Consider the following 16508-nt stretch of genomic DNA (forward strand, 5'->3'; position numbering starts at 1 on the left):
TGCAAACGGCTCTGACTCGGAGCCTTTGAGAGGGCTGATGAATGGTCCCCAGGCTTAACGACTGCCCGTGCTCTTTCTGCTCCCTCAGCCAGTTGTTCATCACTGCCAGCTTCTCCCCCCTCCCAGCACGTTGTTTATCTGGTAATCAGGGGCACTGCTACTGGAGCATTTCTACAAAAGATTATGCTGCTAATTATTTAGAGGTCATTAATTGGAAGGTGAAGCTGGCACCATCCCTCAGCTTTGAGCTCCCCGGTACTACAAGAATGTTCCCCTTACACAAAGAACATATTTTTTTCTTCTGCAGCACTTAATCTTCTCACAGCCTTTAAAGGAAGGTTCCAGCTCCAGCAGATGTGCTTTGTTTGAAAGAAATGGAAGTTTTCTTCCTTTTAATCCAGGGTATGTTCAATAACCACAGCAAACTGAAGACATTTCTCCCGCCTATTGCCACCACGGAGTATTTTGAGGGGGAAAAGCAAAAAATCAACCCAGCACCTGCACAGGCGATCCCAAATGGCCATGTCAGCAATGTCCACAGGCAGGCACTGCAGCTACCTCTGCAAACACAGGCAGGTGCTGCCTGGAAAGCTTGGGTTCTCTTCTTCCCTAATAACCTCGAGGGTTTTTAGAAATAGAAATGGGTTAATATTCACCTGTGGGTCAAGGCACACGGACTCGGAACATGCCCCTCCACTTGTGCCCTTACTCAGAGCTCATCCCTTCGTGGAGAACAGGCACCCCCTACCATGCACACAGGGCTCTTCCGCAGCCCCTCCGCATCCCTCACGGGTTTTGTTTTGCCCAGATCTATGGAGCCGCATCACAGGTGGCTGCAAAAACATTGCCAAAGAATTGCAGAGGAAGGAAAGGCTAAAACCAGACCCCAGAGAGGATGTGTGCAGCTATGACAGGTGAACCAGCAGTGGGGCTGGAAGTGTGGAGCAGTCACGCACTTGCTCAAAGGGGGACATGTTCTGGATGCCATGAGCTGCAGAGGGGACACGAGGCTTAGATGAAAGCGTGTGCGGGCAGAGAGCTGCATGCTTTGTGTTGTTGTGCAGAAGAATTACAGAAGCTGGGTTTGGATCACTGTAATCAGTTGCTTCATCTTATCACTGATCTTTGTCTTATCACTAATACAGACAAGGAAAACTGATCTCTTACTCTGCTACCCAAAGTTAAAAATGACTGCGCCTTGGGGCCATGGCAGTGCTGATGTTTTCTGATTGCTCTCACCACTCGGTACCCTGCACCAGATGGATCAGCAGATTCCCCCAAGCCGGGACTTGGCAAGGGACTTTTCTAACCCACTGGGAAGCTACCACAGCCCCAGGGCACTTACTGATCCAGCAAAATGAAGCTTTTCATGCAGGATGCGATGGGGCTGCCCATGCCCATAAAGCAGGCTCTTCTGCTCTTATCAACTCCCTCCTTCTGAGGCAATGTTAAATTTTTGGTCCCCAGGCTGTAACAAGCATACGCAACTGCCCTGTTCACTGCCCACAGCTCTTTTGATTGTCATGATGGGAATCAACAAGCAGAGCCCTCGGGAAGAGATCTTCAGGGAGACAGGAGGAATCCAGAGGCCTGCTTAAGGGCAGAGAAGTCTCCTCCAAACAAGGGATACAGCTCTGGAGAGCTTTTGCTTAATACAGTTATTGGCTAATTTCATCTTCTGCTGAATTTACAAAGAAACTCAAAAGACAAATCCCTTCGGTCAAAAAACAATCCATCTTTTCCTCCTAATTTTGATACACAAATGGCTTTAAATACACTCTGCTGGACAAACTCAAATAAATAATACTGACTAGAGGAAACCTGTGTTTATTTAATAAGGCAAGAATAAGCCTGGCCACAAGAAAGGAGCTACGAAAGAGGCGAGGCCTCTTGGTACTAAATGCAGGAGTAGAGCAGAGGCTGTGGGTCTCCTGGTGCTGAGCGCTGGCTTACCAAGGAGCTACTGGTTTAGACGGGCCAGTGGGGGTTTCCCCCTACTTGCTGCAACACCGCTCATCCCCGGCCTGTCTCTGGCAGCTCTAACCCCATCTAGAACTCATTTTGCAGCATGGTTTTACCGAGAAAGGCTGCACGCCTGGCCTCACGGGGTGGCCAGGCCTCGGGTGAGGAGCAGCAAGTTTGATTCCAGCAGAGGATTCGGTTCACAGACAGTGAGACTGAAAACACAGCTACCACAAAAAGCAACTGCAGAAAACTCATTTGGGAGGGTTCCCAGTGACTGAGTATCACCCAGGTTGTGTTTGTGAGCGTTTCAGCTGCAGGCAGCCAGGGACAGGTCAGGGCCGGGTGCCTGAGGGCCGGCTCTCGTGCACGCTGCTGCTGCTCGGCTTCATGGTGGCAGCTGCTCTCGAAGCACTGGGAGCTGTCACCCGGTTGGTGACAGGAGCCCCGGGGCTGGGACATCATGGTGGGACTGCTGGAGGGGACTGTGAAGCCCCAGGCTTTGTTAGCCCTGCTGCTCGCAGCACAATGTGTTCCACCACAAGGTGCTGCGGGCAGCGAGCCCCTGCTGGGGCGGCAGGGACGGGACAGCACAGCAGCTGTCCTTATCAGCAAATCTCTCCGCTGCTCCGAGCCCGGCAAGGCGCATCGCTCATTAACCAACGCTCTCTGCCACTAATTCAGTTTCCAGCCCTGTAATTGCTGAATATCACTTCATGCACACATCTATTTGCTCCACAGTCCCCACCAGGCCAACAGCCACTAGCTACCCAGATGCTGTTTGCCCAGCCTCCGCACTGCAGCCTTGCAGTTTCATGAGCAATATTTGCAATTGAAGAATGGAAGTGCAAAAATAACCAGCCTCAACAATAGGAAGAAAAAAATGAGGTTACAGCTCCCCGAGAGCTCGCAGTGTGCTCTGGCTCGGGAGGCTGCCTTGCGTGCTGATGGAAGACGGCCCGGGTTGCACACATACAGCCTGACACGGGGAGAAGGGCTTCACCACGGCAGCAGGTGTTTTGTGGCAAAAGCCAGACCCCTGCCAGGAGCCGAGTGTTTGGGGAAAGGTGGGACCAACAGCACTTTATGTCTTCCAGATGCTTCAGCCGGCGCTATTGTTTGTAACATGGAGAGAGGACTTGCAGGATAACTCAGCTGTGTTTAAAAAAGGCCCAGAGAGCGTGTCCAGGGTGAGAAGACAAGGAGCACCAAGCCCAGGAGTGCAGGGTTCCTGTTTCTTGTGTGTTGGCTGTCTGTTAGCGAGGCTGGGCAGGGGACAGGGCTGTAACGCCCAGGCATGCAGAAACCCCCTCTGCATATCTGAGAAAAGGGGTTAAAACACAGACTATGCCATCAAAGTTAAGCCTGACAGGAAGAAAAATCCACATTCCCATTCCATGTGCTCGGCTTTTCCCCTCTGCAACCATTCTTAAAAGAAAAACAAAGGCAAACCAGGAAAACATATCTCAGAAGAAATCCTCCCCCTCATCTCCTGCTCCAGTGAGGGCACAGCACTGCCAGCTCACTTCCCTCCAGCCACCGGGTTCGCTGGTGCCACAGCGGCATTTTAGTGAGTTGAACCTTCGCCTATGTTATGGGCAGTCCGGGTGTCAAACACACTAGTGCATCCACAAACAAACACACCGTTTGCCTTCCCTCCCCTGCACCCAAGGTGCTCACCTTCCCCTCTCACCTCCACCGCTAGATGCTGTGAGCCCAATTCACGCATTGCCAGGGCTGCGTTTCCCCCACGCACCCAGGCATGGAGGCACCGCTGTGACCAGTGCTTTGTGTGACACGTGGGTCACCACCCTGGTCTAGCAGCGGGGACCTGAGTAGCTCCCTCTCTTAATCTTGCTTAGAACCTTTTCCAGAGGTTTCTTTCACTTGAGCAAGTTTAGACCTCCATGTTTATCCCTCCTGATGTCTCTGCATCATTTCAGGCAGCCCAGCTTGGTGCTGGCTCTCCCCTGTGTCTTCCTGCCTGTACACAGCAGCCATTCTTGCTGCTGAGCCCCGCGGCTTTTCCAACACCTTCAGTGCTGCCGTTGACATTGTTGATCCCTTCTGTAGGGCGGTGGGGAAGGCTGATCCCTCTCGCTGCACAGCAAAACCCCTTTGCTCACTTGGAGGGTCTGGTTGGAATGGCATCATGGAGGCTGGCTGCAGACAAATTCCCAGCATCATTAATGTCCGCCTAGAAAGAAAGATGTGATGGGAGGAACATGGCATTGGTTAGTCCCTCAAACCATGGGCTGGAGGTTGGCCATGTCCCACCAAACTGTGAGAAGAGGGGCCTGGAGCCACCAGCGAAGGGCTGGGCACACGCTGTCTTCACTGGGAAAGCTGGAGCCCGATCCACAGAGGAGAAGGTCTGTGGAAACCCCTGCCAAGGGGCCATTGCTCTCCGTGTAAAACAGCGGTGGCCTGTGGGTCTCCTGCCAGAGGGTCCTGCTTTGTTCCTGGCGGACTGGCCGAGAAGGAGACTCTTCCCAAAACTCCTGCTGGCCTTTCTGGGAGACTCCTAGGAGAGGTCTTTGTACCAAGAGTGAAGCCTTGTCTGCCTTTGCAGCCCAGTTTGGGTTTGCTGGGGAAGCCCCAAGAGCCAGCTGCATGCAGCCCCGTGCACCTGAACCATACAGCGGGGCTAGCGGGGCAGGTGGCAGCTCCTGCAGGGACGATCATCCCTGCCACGCACACCCCGAACAAAGACAGCAGAGACAGCAGCACCTTCAGCACCACCTCCCTCCTCCCTGCCCTTCTGAGAAGTGATGAGGAACATCCCCAGCTCTTCCCCTTTTTGAAGCGGCCGTACCAACACAAGGCCATGCTGCTACGCGGTGAGAGCGTCCCGCTGCCCAGCTTCCCGCCAAGCAGGACGCAACACTTGCTCTGCACCATCCAAACACCCATGGATATTGCTCTGCTGGGGGGGACCTCGGGCCACTCAGTATCCTCCAGACGTGCCCCCACAGCACCCGTGCTTCAGCTCCTTGCTTCGGGTCTTGCTCCTTGCCTCCGAGCCTCTGATTAGCGATTCTGCGGCAGCAAAACTGCCATACAGCATAAGCCAGGTTTAGATGGTGATCCCTTTAACCAGAAATGATCTCTGTCAGAACAGCTTTCTTAAATCCTGAGATAGATGCTGCTACTTGCGCTGAATTGTTTTTCTGTGTATTAGCTATTTGATGGCATTAGCATAATGCGCGTTCCCGTTTACAGAGGAAGCCTTTATCTGGGCGGTTTCACAAAAAAAAAAAAAAAAAAAAAAAAAAGTGGGTTTGATTAATTAAAAAAGGATGGGATTGCTGTGAGGATTTGAATGCAAATGCACCAGCAGATGCTTCCTGATCCTCCCAGCAGAGTACATCACTTTTAATAAACTCAGAGCAGATGGCTGGCTGCGGTGGCAAAGATGCGCCGTACCAATGTGCTCCGCGCTCCCCTCCCGCCTGGCTCCCTCCTCACATCTGGAAGCCGAGAAGGCTGGATCCTCACCTGCAGCCCCCTGTTAGATCAACCTCCGCCTCAGCGGTGCTGTGCTTGCTCCTTGAAGCTGAGGATGCTTCCCAGGGGTGCAGGTTTCTGCTTCGTGCCCTGCGTAAAGGCGGCGGAGCTGCAGAGCGCCCGCTGGAATGCAGAGCCTGCGGTCAGATGAACGAGGCTGCACGAGAAGCAGCAGGAGACGAAGCACGGATAGTTAGAAGTTCAGGTGTTGCTCTCCTTTCTCCTCCATGGGAGCTGGCTCCTGCTGGTTTCTAGCAGGAAAAGCTCCCCTGCTTTCGGTGTGAGCCAAGCCTGTGGGACTGAAGTGCTCTCTCCCTGAATTGCTTGCTGTACCAAATCACCACTAAAACTGTTTCTGTGTTTGCATGCCCTCCTGATGAGAACACGAGATGAGGAATCCATTCAAAATAGGAAAATAGTCATTGTTTTCTTGGGGCTTGCATCCCTACATCCCAGAGTCCTCTCCAGTGACACTGACATATCACTGCCGTTTTATACGAGGAGTAAACTGAGCTGAAATGTTTCCCCAGTTTAAGCACATCCATTATCCGACTCCTTCCCTGCGTACTTAGTGCTGGTTAGAGCCAAAGTATGCAATGGGCTGTCTCACGCCCTCACGCTGATTTGCTGCCTGCTGCTGCCTGTGTCTCTGCTGGCAGCAGCTGCGGGCTGGCAGGCAAGCGCTGGAGAAGCCAGCGGGCCTGCTGGAAAGGAAAAATGAGCACCGTGATTCACTGGAAAATTGGAGCCAATTTTCTGACAACAGGGATATCTGTTAGGTAGGCCTTTCCCATCCCTGGACTATCACTAGGAAAAAAAGAATATTTTTCTCGGGGGGCTGCACGGCCCAGGTGTTGCCAGCAGCTATTGCAAAGGCCGCAGAGGAAATTAAGGCAGCAGACTGACTTCTAGGTTTCTTTACCATCTGCAGCTCAAGCAATGTAACCAGAGGCGAATGAAGACTTAATTGCATAAAATGAATTAGGTCTCATGAACAGTGTTGGAGATGGGGAGCATCTAGGACATAGTTGGCAAAATTTCCAGTGTGAAATCTTTACGAAGATAAGGACTGGTACTAGGAAGCTGTGCCCTGCTTTCATGGTAAGAAATCTGGCCCAGGTGCATTGTAAAACAGCCTAGCAGAAAGACGTAGAGGATAAAATACTAAGCAGAAGAGGCTGCTATTGAAACATCCCCTTTTTAGCTAAGGCACAACAGAAAAGCACGTCGATATTCAGCAGAACGATTGGCAGACTGGCAGCAGAGTCCGGGGAGCCTCTGGGAGAGGGCAATGAATCAGGAGCTCAGCAAATCCTGATCTGGGTTCCTGTTACATGCAGATCCACAAAGGCTTGGATGAGCCGTGGTGGGTCTTCGTACCAACCCACCTGTAGGTGAGGAAGGATGCGTCTAGCAGGGAGGTGTGTAAAGCTGAACATTGCACGCTAAACCAGATGAAACTTGTGTGGTGAGGGTGTTGGTGTTGGTGAGGGTGGTGTGGAGACGGTGTTCAGGATAAATGCAGGATGCAGTTAAGCCCTCTGGCATTAAAATTGAAGAATTGGGTCAATGGTTCTAAAGAAAAGCGGATGGATAGCAGGGATGGGGCAACTAAAGATGTCAGCTAGGATATTTTGGAGGAAGGAAGTCGTAGGTAATGGGCATTGCTGAAAGGAACAGAGAGGTTTGGATGGTTCTGCCCAGCATCTCGCTGTGCGGATGTCACGGCCCTTGGCCAGTACGATCCCTGGGTATTGCACGAGCTCCCACAGCCCTGAGGATAAACATCCAGTCCTTCCTGCTGCCCACTTCAATAGACACCCGTAAAACTTCGCGCCTTCTTATTTCTTGTTCAAAGGTAAAATATTATTGTGTACTGGAGGTCTGAAATTAAGATCACCACAACGTGATTGATACTGGGGGATTTGAAAATACTTCATAAAACTGTGTCTTTGGTAAAACGGAGGCTTTGCTGCCGGATGAATGCCTGTCCTGGGAAGTTCTTTATTTTAAGCACCCATTTGTCACTGCAGCAGGTACTGCGGGCTGCAAGCACTCAGCGACTGCAGAACGAACTTTCCCGTGAGTACAAACTCATCGTTCAGCTCTAATGATCCAAAGAAAAGTTTCAGACTAATCCATACAAGAAAAACGGCAGTGTCATCCCGGGATGTTCGTAAGAATAGAAACACCGTGCAAGGTCATCCCACTAATAAGGGGAGCCCCGCACGTTCTTGAAGAAGCACCTAACGTGTATCTGAAGGTTTTGAAGCAAAGCCCGTTGCTCCCGCCAGAGCAAAGGGTCAATGCCTTGATTTCACTTGAATCCTATGGAATTCAGGAGTGGATGTGGGAGCTATGGGCTGACAAAAAAAATAAAGTTACATAGGACATCAAACTTCCAGGTATTCACTTGATGATCTCAATAACAGTAAGGATATTCCCGGGTCATTCCTGGTGGTAAGGCAACGCTTCTAATACGGGAGATGAAAATTATAAAAGCGTTACCCCCGAGTGGTATGGATGAGGTAGAGAGGGGCATGGGGAGGATGCCTGCATCGGGGCTCAGGCGAGCCAAGCAGCTGGCGGAGCTGAGCCAAGCCTCTGGTTGTTTTACTCACTGCACCGTTGCCTTGTTCTGTGGTGGTTTTATTTTACCCCTGAGGGTCTGACTTCTCTAATTAGCTTTTTTTTTTTTTTTTTTTTTTTTACATAGGAGTGATACATAAAGATTTCCTTTTCTCATCTCTGGCTAAATAGAAGGTAACAGCTTCATTAGGCAATTGAGTGCTCTTCCAATCAAACAGCAATACTTCGTCCCCTGGGAGCTTTCTTTAACCACAGAATACAAGCAGCTGGTCTAATTGCGCTGTGCTCGAGGCCGCTGCAAGGGCAGTCAGGGCTGCTGGTGTTCCTGATGGTATCTTGTGAGCAGAGCGGTGGGAGCTCTGTGCCTCCCTGCCCCTTTTGCAGCGTGAATTTCCAAGGGGCCCCTCCACAGTTCCAATTAACGAAGCTTCTCTCAGAATGTGAAGAATTAATTTCTTTGCTTAAGTCAAGCAATAAACCCCAGAAGGCTGACAATTTGAAGCACTCAGATATAAACTTTTTAAATAAAATAAAATAGCATAAAGTTGCTTGTGTTCCCCAGGAGTGTGTGAGCAGAGGTGGGGCGGTCAGGGCTGAACACACGATTTCTCTCTGTGGCTGTTGTTCAGATTGTGTACCTGCTCTTTATAAAGGGCTAACGAATCATCAATAGATGCAACAGGCATGTTAAAAACATGAGTAGCCTGCGATCCAGATGGCTATAAACATACCAACTGATGGTGCTAGAGAGGGACTTCAGCACAGTTATAAATAGGGCTGATCAAAATATGGAAAAGTGTTTCTGAAAAATATTTCAATGAACAAAAGCCGTTTTCAGACCAAAGGGTTTGAAATACACATCCTTATTTTTTTTGTGTTTGACAAATAACCCATTCCACTTCTGTCATTATCTGTTAAAATATCATCAAAATAGATATTGACAATTTGCATTGATCAAAAACCCTGTAAAATGGACTGCCAGTGAGTTTTCAAGGAGGAAACTGAGTTACTCTCCGAGTGTCTGATCCTGCAGAGTTTCTACAGAAATGATCTGGGCCATCTTCATCCATGTCAGGCTTGTGCCCGTGTCTGCACACTTCACAAGAAATTCAAAGCCAGTCAGATCCACATCTATATGAATTGCTGTTCCTCCTGCTCTGACTTCTAAAATATCAGTTATCAGTAAGTCACATCACTTGATGGGTATTTCATAGCTTCAAAGCCAGAGAGGCATACGGATTTTACATCAAAATTAAAGGAAGACAAGGGGAGAGCATGACCTCCAGCTCCCAGGTGAACACAGGAGCAGTACCTGTCAGCAAGAAAGCTTATTTGTTGGCAGCAGGTACACGTAACCCCTTGTGCTCGGTCTCCCAGAAGCACACGTGGAGATGTGGTCCTCTGAGGCTCAGCTCCTCCAGAGGATTGCTGCACAGCAGATCTCAAGCCCGTGGGAAGCCTGGGAGTGATCGAGGAAAGCAACGAATGTCCTTCTTGACTGCTGAGGTGGCTGAGGGAGACGTGGTCACCACCCCTCCAGCTGCGTTTGCAACCAGCCTGAAGGCTCAGGGAGGTCGTGCTGTGTCCCAAGCAAGAAGCAAATGGGCTCTTTGACCAGACCTGGTTTATACGCAGCAGTTCTGCTGAGCTTTGACTGAGCTCTCCCATGTGTGAATCCTAGTCACACCAAAACTTGCTTGAAACCAGAAACAACTTCATTTCTTCTTGAAGAACAGCTTTAGATGAGCTGTGTTTTCTAGCTCTCTGTTAGCCCTGGGTCATTGGACCTCTAAGATGACAGGGAGCATCTGGATGATTTGGCACTAAGTAAAGCAGGCTGAAAAGGAGCAGGCAGCTCTCAAAAGCCAAGGAGCTCACACATCCTAGCAGGGAGGGCCAGAAGGACTTACCCCAAGAGGTCAGCTCTTGCAGCAGCCGAGAAGAGCACCAATACTTGGCTCTCCACACCCTATCTCACGGCAGAAGATAAGGCCACACTGGAGCTGCAAGGGACAGCAATGCTAAGGCAGCACAGATGGACAGAAGGAGAGCCATCCCTGATGCCTGACAATCCCTTCCAAATCAGAAGTAGTTCTTCCATTGTGACCCACCTGTTAAGTGTTGTTCTGGGGCTTTGGAAGCATTATTAATGCTTCTGGCTTTCCAGTATACATGAAGGTTTTTTTTCCAGTAGCTGTACCTACAAGGAGCTTGATCCTGTACCATTCAAATTCAAATTCCCATTAATGTGACTACATGAAGATCAAGTCCTGAAGCCTTGAGCCAAGAGCCTCACAAAGGAAGAAAGGCTGGACCATTTTCCTAAGACCCATTAGTGAGCTGAGCTATCTGGAGCTTGCACCCTTCCACAGAATAGTAGAGGAAACCTGGAGTAAGGCTCCAGTTAAACGTTTGACACCAGAGAAAGGAGTTGGGTCAAGTAGTGTGTTCACAAGTGAGTTTAATAAGCAGTGACCGACATGGCCAGTGCTTCCTCTCCAAGTGACCCTGGAAAATGGACCCTTCTCAGCCACAACAAGGTGCACTTTCAGTAATGAGGAGCCAGCTTCAGCTCAGGATTTATGTGGGCCATAGAAAGGAGACTTTCTAGGACTTTTCACTCTACAATGTGTTTAATACTCTTACAGGCTTAGGTCTACAAAAATCTTCAGCTGACCAAAGCAGACCTGTTTAGTCTTTGGTTGCTCTAAATTGATGTTCAGAGGGATAGAAAGCATTGACGTCTGCCATCAGATACACAGAATGCAAAACGATTCCTCATCTTTATTTTTGGTGATGAATAACATTGACTGACACCTCTTTTTTACCCCCACCTTTTGAAGACTTCCTCTGAACAGCAGTTATTCCACCTTGTAGCTGACATCCTCACTGTTACCTTCACTGCTCGCCTGAGTGCAGTAAAAATGGCATCATTGCCTCTGGGGAATGCTTCCCCAACTCCTCTCTCTGCAGAAGCCCAGGCTGCCAGAAACCTTCAGATGCTCAGTGGCAGAGGCCAGCACTGCTTGTGTGAGGCAGCAGGCCCCAGTGCCAGGTGTACAGCTCAGCCCAAAGCTCACTGAAATGGGTAAGAGTCTGCCTATTGACCTGCATATGTTTGGGTTCAGGTTTTTAATTAATGATTTATTTAGAAATGTAAATAATAAATTTGTGCCTTACATACCCAGTGCTTACTGCATGTACCTATATCAAGTAAAACAGCTGCAGCATCCTCTCAGTACAGAAAGTCACGTATTCACTGCGGGTTTAAATGAAAAGCAAATGTAGTACCCATTTATCTTCCCTGCCTGGGGGAACCCTTCCACTTCTGCTCCAGTGGGGCTGCACATGACAGCAATTGCTTCTCACAGGGCATGAAACACGTACGAGGGTTTCACCGTGTTTGTGGTTATCTAGCTGCCTCCATAAAACAAAAAGCTGTTGTGAGCCAGTGGACGTTGTTCCAGCAAAACAAAACAAAACAAAACAAACACTAAAAACAGAGAGAAACACATGGCTAGGCTTTTCTCTCTTTCAAGGAGGAACCTGTCCCAGCCATTTTGTCCACGGAGCATGGGGATGTCCTTTGCTCCACAGCAAGCAGTCGCTGCTCCCAAGGACAGGCACAGCAGCCCTGCAGCCTCTGCTCTCCCAGCAAGCCAAAGTGCTGGTGAGGAAGGAAACCTGAGCTCCTGCGCGGCGAGGAAAAGCTCAGCTGCAGTAATTTAAGATTCTCTGGCTGCTCCTCAAGCTCTGTGCTAATGCTCTCGGGCAATTCAATACCTGAAAGGCTACCTCTTCCTCTCCTCTGTTTAATACAGCAGGAACAGGTTTGCTTTGCCTGTAGAGAGAACAGTCATTAACTGGCGTGAACATTCAATTTGGTGTTCAAAAACGGCCTTATCACAAGAACATCTGAGGGGAGAGCCAGCTGCACTGTGAAGGTGCAGCTCTGCTCGGGCTGTGCAGGGAACGGCCTGACCCAGAGCAGGGGGATAGATGGGGAAAGGGGCCAGGGGCAACTGCGACAAATGAAGCTACGGTGGGAGGTTTTTTCCTTGCCCCATCCAGGCTGAGTCAGGTTGTCTGGTGCAAGCCGAGACCGCTCTGCTACTGCCTTACTGCCGGCAGGTCTGAGAGCTCCAGTTTCTCCCCCTCCTCTCCACGATGTCTTTCATGAGGGAATAAATACATCTTGAAGGCATACAGACTCCTGAGGCATCTGTGTGTGGTGACTGCTGAAATTAAAAGCAGGGCTTTCAGGTATCCCCCAAAGAGTTTCTATGACACTAGTGAGTGAAGACTAAAAATGTCCCAGGAGAACAGGATACACCCGCATGTCTTCGCTATGCTACCCATGCTATAGGTGATTCAGCTGCGGGACTCCCTGGCTAGTAGCCAGGTTTGAAGGAGCCGTACGAGGAACCAGAATGGTGGGGCTGTTCCTCTTGAAAAGGAGATGGGTAAGGGGAAAATGTAAATATCCATAAAAGCCTCACTGGTCTAGGGAAATCTATTCAAGACCTTTTGCTTTTCCCAGCTCATAGCAGCAGGGTAAGATGCAGTTTGAAAACAACAGATGAGGTATTTTTGCACAATGTTTAGGCAAGCCGTGGTACTGACTGCCATGAGAAGTCCTCAGGCTGAGAATGTACCAAGTATGAAGAGAGATTTTGCTCAGGGGAACAAGCAAACTAGCTACTTTTAAATAACACTGAAACATTGTGGAGCACTGTTAAATGGACGGCCAGGTTTTGAAAGGTTTGGAAGCTGAGATTCAGCCTGGCACAAGGGCAGGGAGTGACCCTGCCCCTGGCCCTGTGAGGTCTCTGGGCGGATCCTGCCTCCTTTCTCCAACCCAGAGTGGCAACTGCTGTGTCCTTATGCTCCGTATCTCCAGGTACGTGGGTACACCGATGTGTTATTACCACTGCTTAGAGAAGAATATTCCTGGGGGAGAGCAGTGTCCCAGAAGTCCTTAGGTCTGGCTTTTGTGGCTGGCACTTTTAGGGGACAGAGGAGGGTAGGAAGCAGAGGCTCGGATGACGGTTCCCCACCGCTTCCCTCCCTCCTCCTGCAGCAGCAGGGAAGCAAGCTGTGTTCAGCTTTCTTTTCATCTCCTCAAGTGCGATATTTCTGATGTAAGCCAAGGAGATCAAAGAAACCATCTAGAATGGAATGTGCTCATATGTTCCACGATACCAAACCCCGCTGTTAGAAAAATGTCCTTTTTATCACAATTGTTTTTTAATTACAGATTTTGTCACTTCGTCTATGTACATTGGGAGAGTTAGGGTAAGTGCATCTAACTTACACCTCCAAAAACACCCCTGCCGTGCTCACAGTGCTTGATCGGTGTGCATGCTCTGGCAGTGGGGGCATCCCATGGGACCTACATATCTACCCTAATGCCTCAGTGGGCTTGGTGTTCACTGAGCAGATGGCCTAGCAACTAGCAAGTGGACGGACAGCTTGGGACACTTCAGGAAGGAAGGAGCCAGTGCTTAAAGGCAGAAGATGAGGAATAGGATTAATCGGTACAAAATTTACCAGGTAGCCATTTAACGTACATAATCTGGGATGAAGCCAATGCTGACTGTGGGCCCACACGTTAGCTGTGAGCTGCAGGCAGTGTGGGGGTAATCCTGTGAGCGTGCGGATCCCCAGGAGAGGAGTGCAGGTCCAAAGACCTGAATCACTCTCATTTTTATTTTTATTTTTTTAATAATTTTTTGTATGACTGTATGGCTAAAAAAGCGAAAAGATCTGCTAAGTTTAGTCTCTATAAATTTTTCATTTCCAACACTATAATTCCACATTTTCCATTTAGATAACTGTTTTCTCCTTGTATTTAAAAATAAAATAAAATAACCCTCCAAACCCTTAACTAATTAACCCTAGCGCTTGTTTGCCATCACTAACTCTCATAAACCTTGTTAGTGCCTGAGAACAATAAATAGGACTATCTGTCTCTCACTTTGGGGGTAAGCAAACATTGAGCAATATCAACGGACTTCACATGAACTTGTTTAAGACCATTCTAGAACTTAGAAAATTGTTTTGTGTTACTTAATATTTACATTAGCATGACACAGACTTTGTTGTCACAAGTCAAATATAACCACGGCCATGGGAATAAACAGTAATTTCCTGAGGAGGCTGTTGGGGATCATTTTGGCCAGGGAGATCCTCCATCTCCACAGCTTTTCTTACTGGTTCAGTGGTGCTCACAGGAATAAGCAAGGCCTTTCTGTATGTGCCAGGTGAGCCGACCAAAGCATTGGAGGAGTATGATATTTTCCAGACTGGTGTTTGAATGTTTTTTAGAAAAACTATAGCAAGATCCAAGCTATTCATAAGGGCACCCAGATGGTATTCTCTGATTGCTATGGAGAAGTCTCCTCTCCCAACAGGGAACATCATCCATCCGCCCCAGTGAGAGCTGTGCATGCCAGGCAAGGATGGAAACGGATAGGCAGAGCAGCAGCCACTGTCAGGACTGAGCACGATGTTGGGCTTTTTTGATGGTGTGTAAGTAACCGTTTGAACAGGAAAATCAATTAATTTCAGGTTGGTGCAATCACAGTCTAGACGAAGAAAATCAAAGCAAATCAACATCAATTTGCCTCTGACCTGAAAAAAAAGAAGAGAGGGGACTGCCTTTTAGCAGCATAGATGGATATTCACAACAGCAGCCTGAGCTTTGAAGCTCATTTCTATTTGCAGGCAGATGAGCGTGGCTTGTGTCAGGGAATTGAGAGGCAAGCATGACTGACTAACACGGGCCAGAAGGAAAGGTGTTATGTGGGGTTTTTAATAGGCCTTGCTGCTAATTTGGCAGGGAGATTACATTCTGGTTTTCAGTCAGTTATCTACTGATTTCGTATACAAGAATGCAATTGTTGTTAATATTTTGATTACTGGTCTGTTTGGCTCAGGTGCAGGTAATAGCCATGAATTGGCTTCAAATTTTTTTGATATGACACTTTTCTTCTTTCTCTGCCCCAGCTCCCAGATCTGTAAAACCACAGCAGTCTGAAATGCAGTGTCAGTGTTTCCAAGCGCAGGAGAGGAGTGAATTTTTATCCCAGTTTCAGCCAAGAAATTAGAGAACAAAGCTCTCCAAGTAGCTCAGAGCCATTCCCCAGATCCTTTGGCTTTATTTCCTAGATTCTGATGGAAAAAAATGGCCCTTATGTGTTGACTGAGAATAACATTTGAGCCGAGTAATCTTTTTCATAGAAGATGTTCATACATCAACATGGCTTTCAGGCTGACCCTCTTGTTCTCTGAGCTTAGAGCATGGCTGGTACAACAGCACAGGGTGCCTACTTCCATCCATCCAGGCATTGCCTTTTTCTCTAAACACCTTTCAGGCTAGGAGGGCAAATATCCTTTTCCCACCACAATAACTCATTGTCCTGTCCAACTGCACATATTGCAGTAGTCACTGCAGGCAGGTCATAGCATATAGCTCTCCATGTTCTCACCGCACATCGTGCACTGGAAATTAAACAGCTATAAGGAAAAAAGGCATTGTTCTCTAAAGACATAAACAGCCTTTTTATAAGACTGGAATTGCTCAGAAATGTCTGCCATCATCACTTTGCCAGCCACTAAGGATCTACTCCTGTTCTCCGTATACTAAACCACAAACTACTTCAGAGACTCACAAACCTGCTCTTCCCTTGAAGTCTGTTTCTGGCATTGCCTTTCCCTGAGTGGCAGAATACCTTCCACTTTTTTATTTGATCACTTTTGCTCTTTGACATAAATCTTTCCCTGACATGCTTTACTTTGACAGTTCCTAATATAGCTATGCCTAATGAGACAAATTCCAATAGCAGAAGTACTGATTGCTGGATTAACAGTTTCATATCCATTTCCCTGGGGCAAGATATAGAAAAATTCATCATCCATCATGCTACTACAGTGGAAGATTGCATACCCTACCTGGAAAACATTTAGTTTCTTCACTGCAATGAGCATAAAGGATGCAAGCCCACAGCTTGAGAGAGGAAAATGTATAGTCACGGGCACTGCATATTCTGCTACATTTCTCAAAAAGGGGCCTCAGGGAAGAAAAGGGCCTTGTGTAAGCAACTGGATTAGAACTGAGATAATTTATCACCCTCATAACATCAACATTTATAAGTAAGGATAAGTAAATATTGACTAGGTAAACATAACCTGATAAACAGATCAATCTGTTTCTCTCTTTGAAATACATAGGAATTAACAAGCTTAATAATGTTCAGTGTTTAATACTCGGAGACTAAAATGTTCTAGTGTACCTGAAGGAGTAAAAGGCTATTGTATAAGACTATAATAAATAAATTAATAAATAAATTCAATGGCACCCAGAAACACACACACGGAGAAAAAGGAAAAGGAAAAGGAAAAGGAAAAGGAAAAGGAAAAGGAAAAGGAAAAGGAAAAGGAAAAGGAAA

Source organism: Anser brachyrhynchus (genome assembly GCF_964034855.1).
Source record: "Anser brachyrhynchus genome assembly, chromosome: 5".
NCBI lineage: Eukaryota > Metazoa > Chordata > Aves > Anseriformes > Anatidae > Anser > Anser brachyrhynchus.